The following is a 20104-nucleotide window of genomic DNA, read 5'->3' as shown; positions in this document are numbered from 1 at the left end:
ATAGGAGTTTTGCACTTTCGTCCATATAAAGCTTCAAAAGGAGCCATACCAATACTGGCTTGGTAGCTATTGTTGTAAGTAAACTCAATCAATGGCAAACAATCCATCCAGCTACCTTGTTGCTCTATAATACATGCCCGAAGTAGATCTTCCAGAGTCTGAATGGTTCGTTCAGTCTGACCATCTGTTTGAGGATGATAAGCTGAACTAAGTTTTAGCTTTGTCCCCAAGGCTTCATGTAGACTTGTCCAAAATCGTGAAGTGAACCTCGGATCCCTGTCAGATACAATACTAGAAGGAATTCCATGCAACCTTACTACTTCCTTGATGTACAACTCCACTAGCTTCTCCATTCTATACTTCATATTCACCGGAATAAAATGAGCAGATTTGGTGAGTCGATCTACTATGACCCACACAGCATCATGTCCACGACTAGTCTTGGGTAAACTAGATACAAAATCCATAGATATGCTCTCCCATTTCCATTCCGGAATTTCCAATGGCTTCAATTCTCCTGATGGTCGCTGGTGCTCAGCCTTAGCCTTTTGACATGTCAAACATCTCGCTACATATTCAGCTACATCTTTCTTCATGCCATGCCACCAAAAACTTCTCTTCAAATCTTGGTACATCTTAGTCATTCCTGGATGGAAACTAAGACGACTTTTATGCGCTTCTTCCAAGATCTTAACTTTCAAATCATCTAAAGATGGCACACATATCCTCCCCTTGAATCTAATTAACCCGGTTGTGTCCTTCTCAAACTCCACACCCTTATCCCCCATTACTTCTAACACCTTGCCTTGCAAAAACGGGTCATTCTCTTGAGCTTCACGTATGTGATCTACAAATTCATTGGTAATCTGCAACACTCCCACAAATAAGCTCTTGGGTCGCATCTCGATTGCTAGATTCAAATCTCGGAATTCTTCTATCAACCTCTGCTCCAAACTCATCATAGTCGCAACATGTAAGGACTTCCGGCTTAGCGCGTCGGCTACTACATTAGCCTTTCCCGGATGGTAGGAAAGACCAAAATCATAGTCCTTGAGGAACTCCATCCATCTCCGTTGCCTCATATTGAGTTCCTTCTAATCGAACAAGTATTTGAGACTCTTTTGATCACTGAAAACTTCAAAACGAATACCGTATAAGTAATGCCTCCAAATCTTTAAAGCAAAGACCACCGCTGCTAGTTCCAAGTCATGGGTGGGATAGTTAACTTCATGAGGACGTAATTGAAGTGAAGCATACGCCACTACTCTTCCCTCTTGCATCAACACACACCCCAAGCCTTGCCCACTTGCATCGCAATACACTTCAAACGGTCTCTTAGGATCGGGTAAAATTAACACTGGAGTTGTTGTCAACCGCCTCTTCAACTCTTGGAAACTTTGATCACACTTCTCATTCCAGACAAACTTCTCATTCTTACGAGTCAACTTAGTTAGGGGCAATGCCAATTTAGAAAATCCCTCAATGAATTTTCTATAATAGCCAGCTAACCCCAAGAAGCTTCGAACCTCCGTTGGAGTTGTCGGTTGTTGCCACTCCATAACCGACTCCACCTTGTTCGGATCCACCGCAACCCCGTCCTTAGAAATCACGTGCCCCAAGAACTGCACTTTCTCCAACCAAAAGTCACATTTCGACAGTTTGGCGAACAACTTCCTATCCCTCAGGATATGCAACACAATCCTCAAGTGCTTCTCATGCTCCTCCTTATTCCTTGAATACACTAGGATATCATCAATGAACACAACCACGAACTGATCCAAGTAATCATGGAATATACGGTTCATATAATCCATGAAAATAGCTGGAGCATTAGTCACTCCAAATGGCATGACTAAATACTCGTAGTGCCCATACCGAGTCCAAAACGCAGTCTTTGGGATATCTTCCTTCTTAACTCGGATTTGATGATATCCCGATCACAAATCTATCTTCGAAAATACCGTCGCTCCCCTCAATTGGTCAATCAAATCATCTATCCTTGGTAGAGGATATTTGTTCTTGATAGTGACCTTGTTTAATTGCCGGTAGTCTACACACATTCTCATACTTCCATCCTTCTTTTTAACCAATAAGACCGGCGCTCCCCACGGTGATGCGCTTGGGCGAACAAATTGTTTGCTCAAAAGATCCTGCACTTGTGCCTTCACCTCTGCTAGTTCTACCGGAGACATTCTATAAGGCGCGATCGACACTGGATTCGCCCCAGGCACCAAGTCAATAATGAATTCCACTTCTCTCTCAAGTGGCAATTCACAAATGTCGTCAGGAAAAACTTCTGGAAATTCCGACACCACCGGTATACTACTAACTTCAGTGTCCTCTTCCACATTCATAGAGAACAACACCATGTAAGTTCGAACATCCCCCGTTCCCTCGTTGGCCGCATCCTCTTTCAATGGTTCACTTGGAACTACATCTCCACCAAACACTAGCATCTTCTCCTTGCAGTCTAGAAAGATATGGTTAGTAGATAACCAATCCATCCCCAAGATCACATCTAGGTGAGCTAAAGGTAGGCAAATCAAATCCGCCATAAAAGGTCGACCCTCGACAATTATAGGACACTTCAAACACACCCGAGAGGTGGTTACAGGCTCGCTCGTCGGAGTAGACACCACCATATCATATGGTAACTCCGTCGCACATAACCCCAACCTCTCCACACATGCATGAGATATGAAAGAATGTGTACCACCTGAATCATAAAGTACATCTAGTAGTTTATCAGCAATCAAACACTTACCCCGTATCAAATCATCGGAGGCAGCCGCTTCTGAACCACTCATAGCAAATACCCGGGAGGGTACTTTTGGTCTTCCACCACTAGTGTTGTTGTTGCTAACATTATCGCTCCTTGTGGAATTAGCAAGTCCACGATTGACGGTGTTGGAATTGGTGGTCACCGTCGGTCTCCCGGTCACCCTACATTCTCGAGCATAATGGCCCACCTTGCCACACACATAACAACGGTTCTCCTATGTCTGCTGGAGCTGTGGGCAATTCCTCATAAGATGCGGTCCCCCACACTAAAAGCACTGTACCCCAGTCCCCTTTGACTGGCTCATGTTGGAGGTAGCCATAGGTTGCTTCCCCTTGTTGCTAGCATACGGCTTCATCCTTTTGTTACTATTTCCTCTAAAAGGATGGTTTCTCTGAGGTCCTCCAACGCCTCTAGCTTGCCTCTCCTTCATCTTATCTTCAAAAATCCTGCACTTTGTCACCAGCTGGTTAAAATCTGTGATCTGCATGTAGCTAACCGCCTGTTGGATCTCCAACCGAAGCCCATTCTCAAACTGAGCATATAGATCTTCCTCATTCCGAGCATCTTGGTATTGAGGCCAATACTGCAGAAGCTCATTAAACTTAGCCGTGTACTCCCCAACAGACATGTTTCCTTGCTTCAAATCCAGAAATTCCCTCGCCTTCCGCTTCCTGAGATCTCGTGGAAAGTAATTCTCCAGGAATTTGTCCTTGAAGGCATTCCAAGGAATCATGCCTCCAGGTGCAACAAATGAAGGCTTCACGAACTTCCACCAATTCTCGGCCTCCCCTTGGAGCATAAATGTCGCATAAAGGACCTTATGCTCCTCAAGGCAACCCATCGCCTCGAAAATCTTCTCCGTCTCAGCCAACCACAACCTAGCACCTTCCGGATCATAGTCTCCACTGAACTTTGGCGGGTGGTTCTTACGGAAAGCCATGAGTCCCCGATACTCCGCCGGCTCCACATCACGTTCCTGCACTAGAGTTTCCAGCACAGCGGTGATGCGGTCGAGGACATCACGGTTCTGATCCCTACCACGTCCTGCCATACCTATCCTATAGGAAAACTATTAGTACCCAAGAAATCCTAATGAGAGAGTGTACCACACAGGCTATGACAGTTATAACAACATCCTTCTCTTTATACATACTTATACACGCAACAACCCTATGAATCAGTCACACATCCATGCTTAAGACAAGAAAGTAGAAATACACACAATGTGTGACTTAACATCACTCCCCGAAACCTACTTCCAAGTTTCAGAGATACACAGCATTCACACAGCAAGACCATAACAGGTTCACTAGAATCCAACTTTTGCTCTGATACCACCAATTCTGGCGTCCCCAAAATAATGACTGGTTTAATAGTAATGATTTAATTAACAAAAACCATGGTAAATTTTTTTTTCCTTCCTTTTCTTTTTCATTTCTTTCTCTTTTCACCATAACTAGGTTTAGAAGGAAAATCCTCACTATAGAGTCCTGAATGGCCAGTTCACAACTCTATTCGGAGTCATTTCTTTCTTACCGCTCATAATCTCTAAACTATTTTGCTGTTTCAAAAGGAAGAATGTACCAGTCATTACTTTAGGTCGTCACGTGAAAATAAAAGAATAAAATACGGTCGATAAACTCTTTTACAAATAAATTTGCTAATGCTTTCTTTTCGAGTAACAAGATTGATCATAAATACATTCATCATTTAAAGCTGTCCAAAATATGGGAGTTTTACAAAATACATAGTGTCATCCAGAGCAAAGGTGTCCACAGTGTTGACTTCAGCCACATGTATACAATCATCAAATTCCTATACAATAGGTCTACCCATACAAAAACAAAAGAGTAAACCTAACAGTCAGTCCTAGATACGCCCACCCTCAAAAAGTATATAAAGCTAGTCCATGGAACTATCCACTATGATGAAGAGCCTCCACTGGTCGCCATCTCTCTTGGGCCACTATCCTCCGTAGAGTCTGCCTCAGATGCCGACATGACTTCCTCGTGAGAATCCACCTCAAGAAGTGGATCCTCATCACCCTCTAGAAAGTCAAGAGCATCCACAGCAGGCTCAGGAGGTAGCTCCTCAAGATCCTCCTCAGGGTCTTCCTCGGATGACGTTACCTCGATCACTTGGATGGGTTCCACTAGACGATATGGTGTAGGCATGGGTAGTATCCACGCTACAGTGCGCTGAAGCGTACGCGCCGGTTCATCTGGGTGAACCAATGAAGTAGCCGTAAATCGGATCGTGCCCCGAAATCGGCACCTCGTGTTGCCATCGAGGGTCTCCCAAGCTCCCTCTAGGCACTCCATCTCTACTCGATCACGGATTAGCTGCGCCGCCATCACGATCTACAAGAAAGAAAAGAAAGGGGTAGACTCTTTCACAAGAATCTAGCTATGTCGCCGCACAATGCGTCTCATAACCACTACATGCAAGTAAAAAGGGGTATCTTAAGGCTTTTCATCTCTGGTAATCGATTACACAGCCTTGGTAATCGATTACCAGAGGCCAAACTTGAATCACACAGCTTCAGAACATGAAAACCTGAAATAGGCACTGTGTAATCGATTACACATACCTGGTAATTGATTACCAATGACCCATTCCTCTGTGTAATCGATTACACAGACTGGTAATCGATTACCAGAGGCCTCTACAACCTGTTGCCTTCAATTCTAAGCCTGGTAATCGATTACCATTGGTAATCGATTACCAGAAGCCCTCATGGCTTCCTGACCTCGTTTTCAAGCCTGGTAATCGATTACACCCCCTTGGTAATCGATTACCAAGAGTTTCATCATTCTTGTGCCATTTAAGATCTTATTCACTCAACTTTATTGCTTTTCTTTTTCTTTCTTTTTTTTTCGATTTTTTTTTTTTTTTTTTTTACTCTTTGGCCTTTGAGAAACAACATTTCATTCAACATGTCCAACATTTAACCAATATACAATGTACATCAAGTATGGCCCAAAATACATCAAGAAGCATAGCCAACAAACAAGTTGTCCAATGAAACAAAAACCCCCCACACTTATTCCCAAAACAATTCAAAAGCTCCAAAATTCCTTAAGGATATGGTAATATCATGGTTTTTCACTTAAGGCTTGTAGTGAGCTTCAAAACAAGGAAAGGGAAACAAGGCTCAAAAGGGCTATCAAAGGAATTAATTCAAGGTAAGTCCATTTGGCTAGAAGCTTATAAGAACAAAATTGCCTTACTCATTTCCAAATATGCATGTGAATTAGGACGCATCAACAAGAATCAAGCCAAGGCTATTGTGCAAGCAATCAATGGGGCAAAACACACCAAATGATTATAATGATGGATGGCTCAAATTCTCACAAAGGTAAAATCATCACTTTCAAATTGAGCTTTCAAAACTATCATGACATGTAGAGAAGAATCAAGGATTTCAAGTCACAAAATGTCAAGAACTTTTATTTTCAAAACAATTACCCATTTCTTGAACATATCCTATAATTCAAAGAAAAACATGCAAAGTCGTACGTGCACATGAAATTGACCCAAAATATTAAACTGAAAATCCGACGAAACTAACAACATTAACAAATTAACACAACTAACAAATTAACAAAACCAACAAAACTAGCAAAACCAAAGAACACTCCCCCCCCCATACTTAAACAACACATTGTCCTCAATGTAGCACAATTAAAAGATTAAAAACAATTAAATCATCAAAGAGAATCGGACAAGTGTAATAAAAGCAAAGAAGGAGATAGGAAAAGAAAAACTCCCTAAGTCATGGTGGAGGAAGAGTAGGGTGGAGTAAGGAAGTCTCTTCCACCACTACGTCCACTAAAGAAGGGTTCGTGAGGAATGGCTTAAGTCGATGTCCGTTGACCTTGAAGCTCTTGTTTGTGGAGTTGCTTTTGATCTCAACTGTACCATAAGGAAAAACATTAGTAACAACAAAAGGACCAATCCACTTAGACCTCAACTTACCACTCATGAGTCCAAGCCTAGAATTATACAATAACACTTTTTGCCCAACCACGAAGTCTTTTTTAACTATCATGCTATCATGGAACTTCTTGGTCTTTTCTTTGTAGAACTTGGCATTCTCGTAGGCTTCTAGGCGGATTTCATCTAACTCACTCAGTTGCAACTTCCTTTCCTCGCCAGCTTGATCCATAGAGAAGTTGCAAGTCTTCACTGCCCAGTATGCTTTGTGCTCAATTTCCACTGGAAGATGACATGCCTTTCCAAAGACAACCCGATAAGGAGACATTCCTATGGGTGCTTTGTAGGCAGTCCGATGTGCCCAGAGAGCATCATCAAGCCTGGTACTCCAATCTTTCCTGCTTGGCTGCACAATCTTCTCTAGAATTCTCTTGATTTCCCTGTTAGAAATTTCTGCCTGTCCATTAGTCTGGGGGTGGTATGGTGTGGATACTCTGTGTACCACCCCGTACTTTTTAAGCAGGGCATGCATTGTCCTGTTGCAAAAATGGGTTCCTTGATCACTAACAATTGCTTTAGGTACTCCAAACCTGCAAAATAGATTAGACCTGACAAAGTCTGCGACAACTTTAGCATCATTAGTTCTAGTGGGCTTGGCTTCCACCCATTTTGAAACATAATCAACTGCAAGGAGAATATAAACATAACCAAAAGAGACAGGAAAAGGACCCATGAAATCTATACCCCAGACATCAAACACCTCACAGAATAGCATAGGTTGCTGAGGCATTTGTTGTCGCCATGTAAGTGTATTTCCTGCTCTCTGACACTGCTCACAAGTGCTGCAGATCTTCCACGCATCTTTAAAGATGGTGGGCCAATAAAAACCACAATCAAGCACTTTGCGAGCTGTCCTTTGAACACCCAGATGACCTCCCGGTGCGGAAGAATGACAGAACTGCAGGACTGAGTCAGTCTCATGATCTGGAATGCACCGTCTAATGACCTGATCACTGCACAATTTCCACAAGTAGGGGTCATCCCAAATAAAATGCTTAGCATCACTTTTAATCTTATCTTTTTGGGCCTTAGATGCTAAGGGAGGAAAAACAGAGGCAACTAAATAATTGACAATGTTAGCAAACCAGGGAGTAGAAAGAGAGTCAGAAATACTATACAATATATACAAATGATCATCCGGGAAATCATCCCGAATAGGTGAATCTGCATCAGAGACACGTTCGATCCGACTCAAATGATCAGCAACTAGATTTTGTGCTCCGCTCCTATCACGGATCTCCAAGTCAAACTCTTGGAGCCAGAGCATCCATCGGATCAACCTAGGCTTAGAATCAGCCTTCTTCAACAAGTACTTTAGAGCTGCATGGTCAGTATAAACAATAATGCGAGTACCAAGCAAATAAGATCGAAATTTTTCAAGAGCAAAAACTATGGCTAGAAGCTCTTTCTCAATAGTAGTATAATTTGCTTGGGCAGCATCTAAAGTCCTAGAAGCATAATATATCACCCTGGGCAATTTATCAATTTTCTGAGCAAGGACAGCCCCCAATGCATAATTTGATGCATCACACATAAGCTCAAAAGGGGCTGTCCAATCGGGTGCCTGGATGATGGGGGTGGTAGTCAACGCTCTTTTGAGGCAATCAAAAGCCTCTTTGCATCTGTCATTAAAGTCAAACTCCACCTCCTTTTGCAACAAGTTGGACAGTGGAAGGGCTACTTTGCTAAAATCCCTTATAAAGCGCCTGTAGAATCCTGCATGACCAAGAAAAGATCGCGCCTCTCGCACACAAGAGGGGTAAGGCAATTGTGAAATAACAGAAATTTTTGCAGGATCTACTTCAATGCCCTTATTGGAAATAATGTGGCCTAAAACTATACCTTGCTCAACCATAAAATGACATTTTTCAAAATTTAGAACAAGGTTAGTTTCAATGCATCTATTCAAAACTTTTTCCAAACTATTCAAACAACCATCAAAAGAGGATCCATATACAGTGAAATCATCCATAAACACCTCTATGCAATTTTCTAAAAAATCACTGAAAATACTAATCATGCACCGCTGGAAGGTACCAGGGGCATTGCACAGGCCGAAAGGCATCCTCCTATAAGCAAAAGTGCCGAAGGGGCAGGTGAATGTGGTCTTTTCCTGATCCTCAGGAGCAATAGTAATTTGCATATAACCAGAAAAACCATCAAGGAAACAGTAGTGGGATTTACCTGCCAGGTGTTCAAGCATCTGGTCAATGAATGGCAGGGGAAAATGGTCCTTTTTGGTAACCTAGTTCAGCCTCCTATAGTCAATGCAGACTCTCCAACTGTTCTGCACCCGAGTAGGAATCAGCTCCCCCTTCTCATTTCTGATCACTGTGAGGCCAGTCTTTTTCGGGACTACCTGGACGGGACTCACCCATTGGCTGTCGGAGATAGGATAAATGATTCCAGCTTGCAAAAGCTTGGTTATCTCCTTCTTCACTACATCAAGAATCACCGGGTTGAGTCTTCTCTGTGGTTGTCTTACTGGTTTAGCTCCATCCTCTAAATTTATTCGATGCATACATGTGGATGGGCTAATACCAGGAATGTCCGCCAGGGTCCAGCCTATAGCCTTCTTATGCTTCTTGAGAACTGACAACAACTTCTCCTCTTGCTCATCAGCAAGGGAGGCAGATATAATCACTGGAAAACTCTTGCTATCATCCAAGTAAGCGTATTTTAAATTTGATGGCAGAGGCTTCAATTCTGGTGTGGTCGGCTGGACAGTGGTAGAAGGAGATGGTTTCTCAGCCTTGACCTCATAAAGAAAGTCAGAGGTATGTGTACTTCCTGAAACATGGTTAGTCCTATCTGACTCTATAAAATCAATCTCAAGAGGTAAAACACCACCACCAGGCATGCAATCAATATCACTCTCAGATTCACTCTCAGCATCAAATTCAGACATATGATCAAGTACAATTTCAGACTCAATGCATGAAGAGTGAGAGGCATGCAGATTAGAATAAAGATCAGTCATGTATTCATCAACAACATGGTCAATTATTTCAGCACGAAATACAGAAAGATCTTCAGATGGGTATTTCATAGCATCCAGAATATTAAAATGAACAGTTATATAACCAAACTCCATGGACAGTGTGCCTGCATAAACATCTATCTTAGTTCTAGCAGTTTTCATAAAGGGTCTGCCTAGAATGATGGGAACTGATCCTTGAGAAAATCCATCTTCCATATTCAAGATATAAAAATCAACAGGGAAAATCAGTTCACCAACTCTAACTAAGACATCTTCTATGAAACCAACAGGATAGGCAACACTTCTGTTAGCTAAATGAATTACCACATCAGTTGACTGCAAGGGACCTAGAGATAGAGAATTAAAAATAGACAGAGGCATAACACTAACAGAAGCTCCTAAATCTAGCATGGCATTGTCAAACTTACTATTCCCTATGATACAAGGTATGCTGAATGTACCTGGATCTTTGCATTTTTCAGGAATTTGAGGAACAGATTTACCAATCAATGCGGAGACATTTCTGCCCATGCTAATCCGTTCACTTCCTTTAAGCTTCCGCTTATTAGTGCACAGCTCCTTCAAGAATTTGGCATATCTTGGAATTTGCTTTATTGCATCCAACAGAGGTATGTTTACCTCTACCTTTCTAAACGTTTCCAAGATCTCTTTCTCTGCCTCTTCCATTTTTTTGTTGGAAACTGCTCTTGGAGGGAATGGAAGAGGGGGAATGTGCTGCTTCTGCAAATCAGAATTACCTGTGGAAGAAGATTCACCTGCACAGAAATTGTTAGGTAAATTTTTGTCATCACCTTTTTCTGGAATAGAGTGAAGTTTGGCAGGTTCATTTGCAGATGAGGAAGGTGCTACGGGTTGAGGTCCTTGACATTGCTTTCTCGACCTCAATGAAATGGCACTGACATTTTTGGGATTTTGGACAGCTTGAGAAGGCAGCTTGTCAGAATTCTGGGACTGTTGTTAATTCAATTGGGTAGCCAATTGTCCCATCTGATTGGTTAAGCTCTGAATGGAGGCTTTGGTCTCTTGCTGAAACTGCATGTTTTGCATAGTCATTTGCCTCACAAGTTCTTCGAGGGAAGGTTGTGGAGGGGCCTCAACTGTTGGCTGTTTCTGGGGTTGTTGCTGTTGTTGGATTGGTGGAGGAATGTATGGTCTGCTTGGGCCAGCAGCATTTTGGAAGGAAGGAGCAGACTGCTGTTGTTGCTGAGGGCTAGACCATCTGAGGTTAGGGTGATTCCTCCATCCAGGGTTGTATCTGTTGCTGGAAAGGTCATAATTGTTCTGCTGTGGTTGATTTTGCTGCTGAGGTTGAGGAGGTCTATTGTAAATATTTGCAGCATAAGCTTCAGGCTACTCAATTGCTCCAGGTTGCTGCATGGAAGGGCAAAGGTCTGTATGGTGGTCAGCAGAGGAGCACAAACCACAAACCCTTGCGACAGGTACAAATTTCTGATTCAAGGCCAGCTAGGTTACCAAGTTGACCAACGCATCCAGTTTGCCTTCAAGCTTCTTAGTTTCAGATGATGCAGATGGGTTTGTAGCTACCTCATGCACTCCTCTAATGACTATGGCATCATTTCTGGCACTAAACTGCTGGGAGTTGGAGGCCATCTTCTCAATTAAATTTCTGGCTTCAGCAGGAGTCATGTCTCCAAGGGCTCCACCACTGGCAGCATCTATCATACTTCTCTCCATATTACTGAGTCCTTCATAAAAATATTGGAGAAGAAGCTGTTCTGAAATCTGATGGTGAGGGCAACTGGCACATAGTTTCTTAAATCTCTCCCAGTACTCATACAGGCTCTCTCCACTGAGTTGTCTAATACCTGAGATATCCTTCCTGATGGCTGTGGTCCTGGAAGCAGGGAAAAATTTTTCTAAGAATACTCTCTTAAGGTCATCCCAGCTCGTGATGGACCTTGGAGCAAGGTAATACAACCAGTCCTTTGCCACTCCCTCTAATGAATGAGGAAAAGCCTTCAGAAATATGTGATCCTCTTGGACATCTTGGGGTTTCATGGTGGAGCAGACAATATGAAATTCCTTCAAATGTTTGTGCGGGTCTTCACCTGCAAGGCCATGAAACTTTGGAAGCAAATGAATTAGTCCAGTTTTAAGAACATATGGGACATCCTCATCAGGGTATTGGATGTACAAGCTTTCATAGGTGAAATCAGGTGCAGCCATTTCCCTTAGAGTCCTCTCACGAGGTGGAGGTTGTGCCATGTTCTCAGAATGTGCAAAATCAGAATGCTCAGAATCAGAATGCTCAAAATTATAATGCTCAAGATCTGGATGTTCAAAATCACCAATAACAGAATGCACAGATTCACCAGTTATGGAATGCTCAGAATGATCAAAAGGTATAAAATGATGCCTAACTAATCTATGAAATGTCCTATCTATCTTAGGATCAAAGGGTTGTAAGTCAGATGGATTGCCTCTAGTCATACACTACATTCAGCATGCACACAACTAGTTGCCTTGTCATGTAAATAAAGGTGTAGGTTTGAACTACAGCTACCCTCAAATGATATCCAAATGACTTGAAATTTTGTGAGCAACCCTATAAAATGATGAGAAGATAGCACAAAAAATTTCAGACAAAAATTCAAAGTCTAACTATGAAATCTAAAAATGGTAGGTTAAGAAAAATAAGTGAATAAAACTTGAAAAATAAAAAACTTTTGACAGAATCGCTTTTTTTGGACGATGGAGACCTCAGCCGGCCTATGGCAGGCTGCCACAGTGTAGGAAATTTTTTTCTACCCCAAATGCATATATAATAATTGCGATTCTGATAACCGGAGCAAAAGTTATGGCCGTTCGAAGTTTTGACAAACACAAAATTTGCTAGTTTTTTGGAACTTTCAAATCTGACCAAACTAAAGGCTCTAGCTATTTTTCCCACAAAATATGGATTAAAAGAAGTTACCACAAAAAAATTCAGCCAAAAATAACAACCCTAGCTACTAAAACAAAAAATCCCAATTAATTCAGCATGGGTGGTCGCTAAAATCCGTCTCTAATTGATTTCTACTACTACTCTGTTTTTGCCGCAAGCTGATTTCTACTACTACTCTGTTTTCAAGCACAATCTTCACAGCAAAACACACAAGACTGAAACAGGGGAAACGCTTAATGGGAAAACTGAAACAGAACACACATTAAACAAAATACCAGGACACTAAACAACACTAACACACATACTAACACAATACTAACAATTAAACATAAAACACGAAAGGATTAAACACACAGCACTAGCTAGCTATTATGAACCTTTGGACACTGCTCCCCGGCAACGGCGCCAAATTTGATCGAGGCCGTACCCGAATCAAATAAACATGAAAATGCAGTAACTAGGAAGTGATCCTAGGTCGTTTCCCAACGAGCAGTGACAAGCCAAATGTTCATAATATACTTGCAGTAACAGTAACGATGGGGGGGGGGGGTTTGGTTGTTTGGTAATTAAAGAGCAGACAAATAAAATGGAATACGAAACTACTAATATTAAAAACGGGTTATTTCCTCTGATTCAGAAGCCACTCTCTTATCCTGGGTTATGGAGAATTCGTCCCTAACAGTCATCCACTTAATCCAACCCTATTTCAATTTACTAAGCGAAAATCAACTTAGGGTTTTCAATACGTGATTAGGCACCACATACACCAGTTAGCCCTTCGTCCATTAAGCATGAACGCAAGTTAGGCTCAGAGGCAATTAATCGAACACGAAGCGTGCACTGATTAATATTCACGAAATTGGGATAACTGGTGAAGGGAAAACTGCCATGAAACCACATTACAAACGAAACCTCAAAGAGAGTCGGGCTTCGTCCTCAAAAGGAAACAACACCAGAAAATCTAGCCTTCCATGGATTCAAATAGAGAACGCAATTGAAACATGAAGCAGAAACGTAAATGAACGGAAACGTAAATGAACAGAAACGTAAACAAACAGAAATGTAAAATGGAACAGAAACGTAAATGAGAGTAGAAGAAGAAACAAGAACGAAATTGTAATTAGAAGCAGAAAACGTAAAATTGCATTACGAACTCAGAAACGTCAAAACAGAAAAACGAAAACCCTAAAACCAAGCTCTGAATAATGAATAGCATAACAGAATAGAATCCCTGCACGAATCCCAAGGCAGCTATTTAAAAAGAGTCACTCAAAGTCACTGGGCCCTATTACAATACTCTAGCCCAAAACGAAATAAACACTGAACAACATAAAATAAAATTGCGAAATTTCCTAATTAGAAATTAACTAAGGTAAGCGCTTCTTTATTTGCCCTCTTCAAGTCCACAACCAAAATCCGGATTAAGCCCAATGTTTCATTAATTCCTGAAATTAGATTAAAAACATCAAATTAGCTAAATGAGCCCAAATAATAAAACTGCCTAATTAATTGACAATTAAGACCAATCAATAATTAAAATGGTGCAAAAAGGGTTTAGGAAATAGAAGAAAATGATGGCACATCAGTAATCGATTACCAGAAGCCCTCATGGCTTCCTCACCTCGTTTTCAAGCCTGGTAATCGATTACACCCCCTTGGTAATCGATTACCAGAGACCATCTTAGCCTCCTGTCTTCATTTTTAAGCCTTGTAATCGATTACCCACCCTTGGTAATCGATTAGCAGAGGCCATAACCCATATATCACACAAGATTCACAGCTGGCCAGCCACCACAAGCCTCCTTGCTTTGTGGTCTTTGTTCCTTTTATCTGTTGACTGCCAGGAGCTCGCCTGTTTAGGTACATCACAGGTTCTCACTGACTGACTATGCTCGGGTTGGGTCGGGATTGGTCAAGCTTGGTTTTGGGCAATAGCACCCCACCTGACGTTCCCAAGGTCTCCTGACCCTCGCGACATATCTCCAGGTACCACTCTGTGGTCAACGAATAAAAGCAGGAAGTTTCACCCTTCTACACTTCCTCATCTCAAGCTTGTAGGATTATGGGGTACCCATCACATGTGGTACTAGGTGGCGGTCGGGCGATGGTGCACAACAAGTTTTCCACATCCACAAAGCGCGCATAAACCCACCATCCCCTGTTGCCCACCTCCAACTGAGCTCACGTACTCCCATGTAGCCCATATCCTCGTTTCTCTCAACACCAGGTCCCCATCAATCCTCCCAAGCTTCCCCAACATCCAGGTAAAACAACATTCAAACAGCACAAACTATCACAGCCAAGAAAAACAGGGCAAAGGCAGAAGCTCAGCCCAAAACACAACTCAAAATCACAGCTTTTTTCACTTAAAGGCCCCAGTAACAATTCTTTCTTTCCAGTTTGTTAACCGTTGGATCGACTCAAAAATTTTACTGGAAGTCTCTAGTACATAAGCCTACATTTTGACCATTGGGATCTGATAGCAAACATCCAGAACTCATTCTGCACTACTCTTTCCACAACCAGCAAAACATAGCATTTTTCTGCACTTATGCAAAATTCTGCTGCACAATTTCACAGCACAATTCTGCATAAAGTGCAGATTTCGAAAACCACACTTCCTCTCATCCAATCTTGCCCAAATCAAATCCTACAAGTCCCAAATCATGTATCAATCATGTCTAAACCAAAGTCCAGATTCAAAACACAGCAACACAGAATCTAGGTGTCCAATACCCCTCAATTCAATGGGTTTTCTAGGTTTGAGAAGTGAAATTGAGAATGAGGTAAATTTGGAGCAAACTCTCACCTCACACAAGTCTATAACATCAATCTAAACTTGCTCAAACTGGATTTACACCTAAAATTCCACCGAATCAAAATTTGACTCCTCAACACCCAATTTTGCTCTAGAAAGGGCTCTTCGTTCACTTTGGTCATTTGTTTTTCTCTCTAGCTCAGCCTAACCTTTCTCATAAATCCTAAATGGCATTTCAAGCTAGGATTAACTCATTTTAACCTCCATTTACCACATAATCCAGATTTAACCTTCCAACTCTCAAAGCCTCACTCTTTTTCCACTCATAACACCATATTCTCACTTTCTAACCCTAGGTTAACTCTACCCTTCATCTCTAATAGTTTTCCATAAGCAATTTCAGCACATAAACATCACAAACATCATCATAAAAACCCTAAAACAGAATGGGTATGTTTAATTCATCCAAACATGGCAAGTTCAACATGCTTTCCACAAGTTCCTTCACAAATAACTATCATGAAGCAGAAAACTAGCAAAACTACCCATCATATCTCCCAAAACCCCATACCCACGAAAATCAAGAGAGAAAGAAGTCCACCCAAACCTGAAATTTCGAAGTCCCACACGTAGAGACGCGCTTCACGACTCCGAAAATGCCCTCCTTTCGCGATTTGGAGCAGAAATGATGGCCAAAGGTTGGAGCTTTGTTTGGAGCTTCAATGGAGAATGAAGGAGAAGAGAATGGCAACGTGAGAGAGAGAGGAAAAAGGCTTCTGAAATTGTGGGGCTGAGTGAGGAGAGAGAGAGTTGCTTTTTAGTTTTAAAAAAAAAGCTTTTTCCTCTTTTCTTATTATTTTATTTAAGCTATGCCACATGTCCCCATTTGAGTGGAGCAAAAGGGCCCACTTTCTCTTTTGATTGTGACCCATACTCAGCCACAAAAGTGAGAAAAATCTGACCTTTGAAACGCTAAAATCCTGCCTCGGTTTGCGTGTCGTTTCTCTGGTTCCAGTTCCTCGCGTTTCTCTACGTCCGTCGAGACCAGTTTTCGAAAGTAATCAATATATATATCAAAACGCTCAGAATAAGACCCCGAGCGTGGTTCAGAGGTTGGTTTTGTTAAATTTTAAGTCACACGCAAAACGATGATTTTTAAACTAATTAATTAAGAATTAACCCATAACCTCCCAGTTATGGATTTCTCTTCCTTAATTAGCCTAACCCGCGTATCTGCCCCCACTATTCCTACTTCTACCAAGTACATATATGCACATACACTGAATAATACATATATATATATATATATATATATATATATATATATATATATATATATATAATCATTCAAAATACATCATTTTCAAAAATTCCGGGTAGAAATTTTCAGGATGTCACATAAGCCACAGTACTTATGCATTCCAAAACCTTGAAGGGGCCATAAAAACGTTTAGCGAGCTTGGTCTTGTTGGGGCCCGTTAGGGACGACTGACGTAGAGGATGGAGTTTGACCATAGCCCAGTCACCTTTTGCATAGTGTACTTCTGGATGTTTATTGTTTGCAAAATGTTTCATTTGAGCTTTCGCTTTTAACAATTTATGGCGTAAGCTATCAAAAACTGCCTCCCATGTGGTGAGTAATGTGTCCACTGCCTCCACTGAAGAAGAGCTTGTGATATACTGAAGGATTGTCGATGGTTTATTGCTGTATGTGACCTCAAATGGGGAGGTTCCAGTGCTAGTATTTCTGGAAGTATTATACGACCACTCGACCCAAGGTAAGAACTTACCCCACGGCAATGGGTGATGATGAACGAAGGCATGCATAAATTGCTCAATTATGCGGTTCATAACCTTGGTTTGACCATCAGATTGAGGATGATAAGTCGAGCTTAAGTGTAACTTTGTGCCAGATAGCTTAAACAGTTCTTGCTAGAACTTACTAATAAACAAGGGGTCTCTGTCGGAGACTAAGCTCTGAGGCATACCGTGAAGCTTGGAAACTATGTCCAGGAAAAGGGTGGCAACTTGATAGGCTATATTGAGATGGAAGAAGACCCAAATGAATACCTTTGGAGAATCGATATACAACTACCAGTATTGTGGTGTTTCCTTTATATATTGGTAATTCAACAATGAAAATTGAGTGATAAGTTCTCCTATGGCTGAGTATGAAAAGGTAGTGGAGATACAATCCTGCTGGTTTCATGGTCACATATTTGTTGTGTCGACAGTTGAGACACTACGCAACAAAATCGTGAACGTCCTGTCAAATAGAATTCCAGGTGAAGTTGTCTTGTAGTCTGGCCAAAGCTTTTGTGACACCCATATGACTGTTTGTGGGTGTGGAGTGGAATTCATGCAATAAAAGCCTGATGAAGTTCAGTTTGTTGGGTAGCCAAATGCGACCATTTTGTAAGACCAACCCATCAGTGTAAGTCAGAGTAGGACGATTGGTTGGGTTCTCTTGTAAGTCTTGTCGTAGAGCATTAAACTTGGGGTTACCAGCTAGCTCTCCTTTTAGTTCATCCATAAAAATGAAATATGGCATTAACAGAGTGAGGACAATTCCCTTGGAATGGTCAAAGGTACAAGATAAGGCATTTGTGACCACATTGGAGCGGCCAAAGCGATATTGTATGATAAAATCATATCCCATTAAACGCATGAGATACTTCTATTGCTCTGGTGTCATGATAGTTTGAGTCATTAGTTCCTTAAGACTCCTATGGTCAGTGAGAATAATCATGACCCAATAGGTATTGTCTCCATTTTTTTTACGACAGTTGTTATGGCGCATAGTTCACTGACATAGGTGGAGGCATGGAGAAGCTTAGGGCACAATGGTTTACTGAAAAAAGCTATGGGGTGCTGGTAGGCATAACACTGGTGCTGAGCTGACTGCCTCTTGTAACGCGTGAAAGGCTAGTAGGGCCTCCGGTGACCAGACGAGGTGTTCCTTGGTCAAGGGATGAATCAAAAGGGCTGCTATGGTAGCATATCCTTTGATGAAGCATCTATAAAAACCTGTGAGACCCAAAAATCCCCGTAGGGCTTTAAGGGAGGTGGGTCATGGCCATTGTTGAATGGCAAGTATCTAGTCAGGAACGGGCTGAACACCAGTAGCGGACACCACATGACCCAAGTATTCAATTTGTTGTTGGACGACACAACATTTAGATAACTTAAGGAAGAATTGACCATCTTGTAGGATCCAAAAAGCACAATCCAAATGTTGAAGGTGGTCTGCAAATGTCTGACTGTAAATTAAAATATCATTGAAGAAGATGATAATGAATTTATGCAGAAAGGGTTTAAAGGTGGTGTTCATCAATGCTTGGAATAAAGAAGGAGCATTGCAAAATCCAAAGGGCATTACAAGGAATTCGTAATGCCCATGGTGAGTGCGGAATACAGTTTTATGTACATCGTCCTCGCGCACAAGTATCTGGTGATACTCTTGTAGAACATGAAGATTTACAGTGAGTCCATGTCCCTGGAGCTTAAGCAAAATGTGCTTGCAAATTTACAGACATTCGATCTCGATACCATTACCAATCATAACGCGTAACAGTGGAGTAGACTGTGCATGTAGCCCTAGCATGGTGACCAAGCGTTCCTCGATGAAGTTATGAGTACTACCTCCATCCACCAAAATGAGGACTTTCTGGTCAGACATAGACCCCATCATGCGTAACGTTTCCGGTGCCATGTGCCCTGAGATGGCATGGAAGTTAATTTGAGTTGGAAGTGGATCATCGGGTTCCTGTGCAACCGGAAAAGCTTTAGTTGGTGGAATCTCTTCCGGTGAAAGTTCATCATCATCAGCTATCAGTAGAAAACATTTGGAAGAGCAACGATGGCCGCGACTAAACCACTCGTCACAATTAAAGCAAAGTCCCTTCTCTTAGCGTATGGCTATTTCTTAAGGTGAAAGGCATTTGAAAGGTATGGAGAGTTTTGGTGGTGTGGGTAATAAGGGTGGAGGTAGGAGTAATGGTGGGGTTGGTGAAATATTTAGTTGAGGGGGACGAGGGCCGAAGGAATGCGGAGAGTAAGCATGAGAGTGGGTTGGATGACGTAAGTCACAAAAATTCTCCTCCTGAAGCCGCACGAGAGCGGTGGCTTGACTAAGGGAAAGAGGTTGGAGCGCTTGGACTTCCCATCATATTTTTGGTGAAAGGCCAGAGCTAAACCAACTTAATAAAAAAAGGAGGCGAAAGGCCTATTATTTTGTTAGCCAAAGCCTCGAAGTCAAAGAGTATTCACTCACGGAATCTTGCTGGATGAGTTTGAATAGGGAACCGGTGGGATCATCAAAGTGAGAGGCTGCAAAGCGAGACTCCAGAGAGACATGGAACTTCGAGGGTCAGACCCATCAAAACATGGAACTTCGAGGGTCATGCAATATGGTTGCATGGACAGAGAGACAGAAGAAGTGGGGGAGTGTGTGGAAGACGAGACCGAAGAATGGTGAGTGGACTCCATAACCTCTAGTTTCTGATGAAGGTCATCGAGCTTGGTTGACATTGATGCTTGAGTTGGGGTGAGCTTGGCTATCGCATCCTCTAAATGATCGAGGTTGGATTTGGAGCGAGTGGATTCCTCCATGATTTAACTCAATGAAAGCACCAGTGTTACGTAAAGCTGCAGGAGCTACAA

The 20104-nt window shown here is 41.9% G+C and overlaps 1 protein-coding gene and 1 non-coding gene across 3 annotated transcripts in view; both read left to right on the top strand.

Moving 5' to 3' along the window:
- Nucleotides 1-20104, top strand: part of LOC114374601 (probable 2-isopropylmalate synthase) — a 71566-nt gene that overhangs the window by 8520 nt on the left and 42942 nt on the right. The window lies entirely within an intron of this gene.
- LOC114377768 lies at nucleotides 11521-11627 on the top strand. The gene has a single exon (XR_003659204.1). It is a non-coding gene; the product is annotated as a small nucleolar RNA R71 (small nucleolar RNA).

The sequence above is a fragment of the Glycine soja genome, chromosome 11 (assembly GCF_004193775.1).
Source record: "Glycine soja cultivar W05 chromosome 11, ASM419377v2, whole genome shotgun sequence".
NCBI lineage: Eukaryota > Viridiplantae > Streptophyta > Magnoliopsida > Fabales > Fabaceae > Glycine > Glycine soja.
This window is presented reverse-complemented; position numbering and strand designations above follow the sequence as displayed.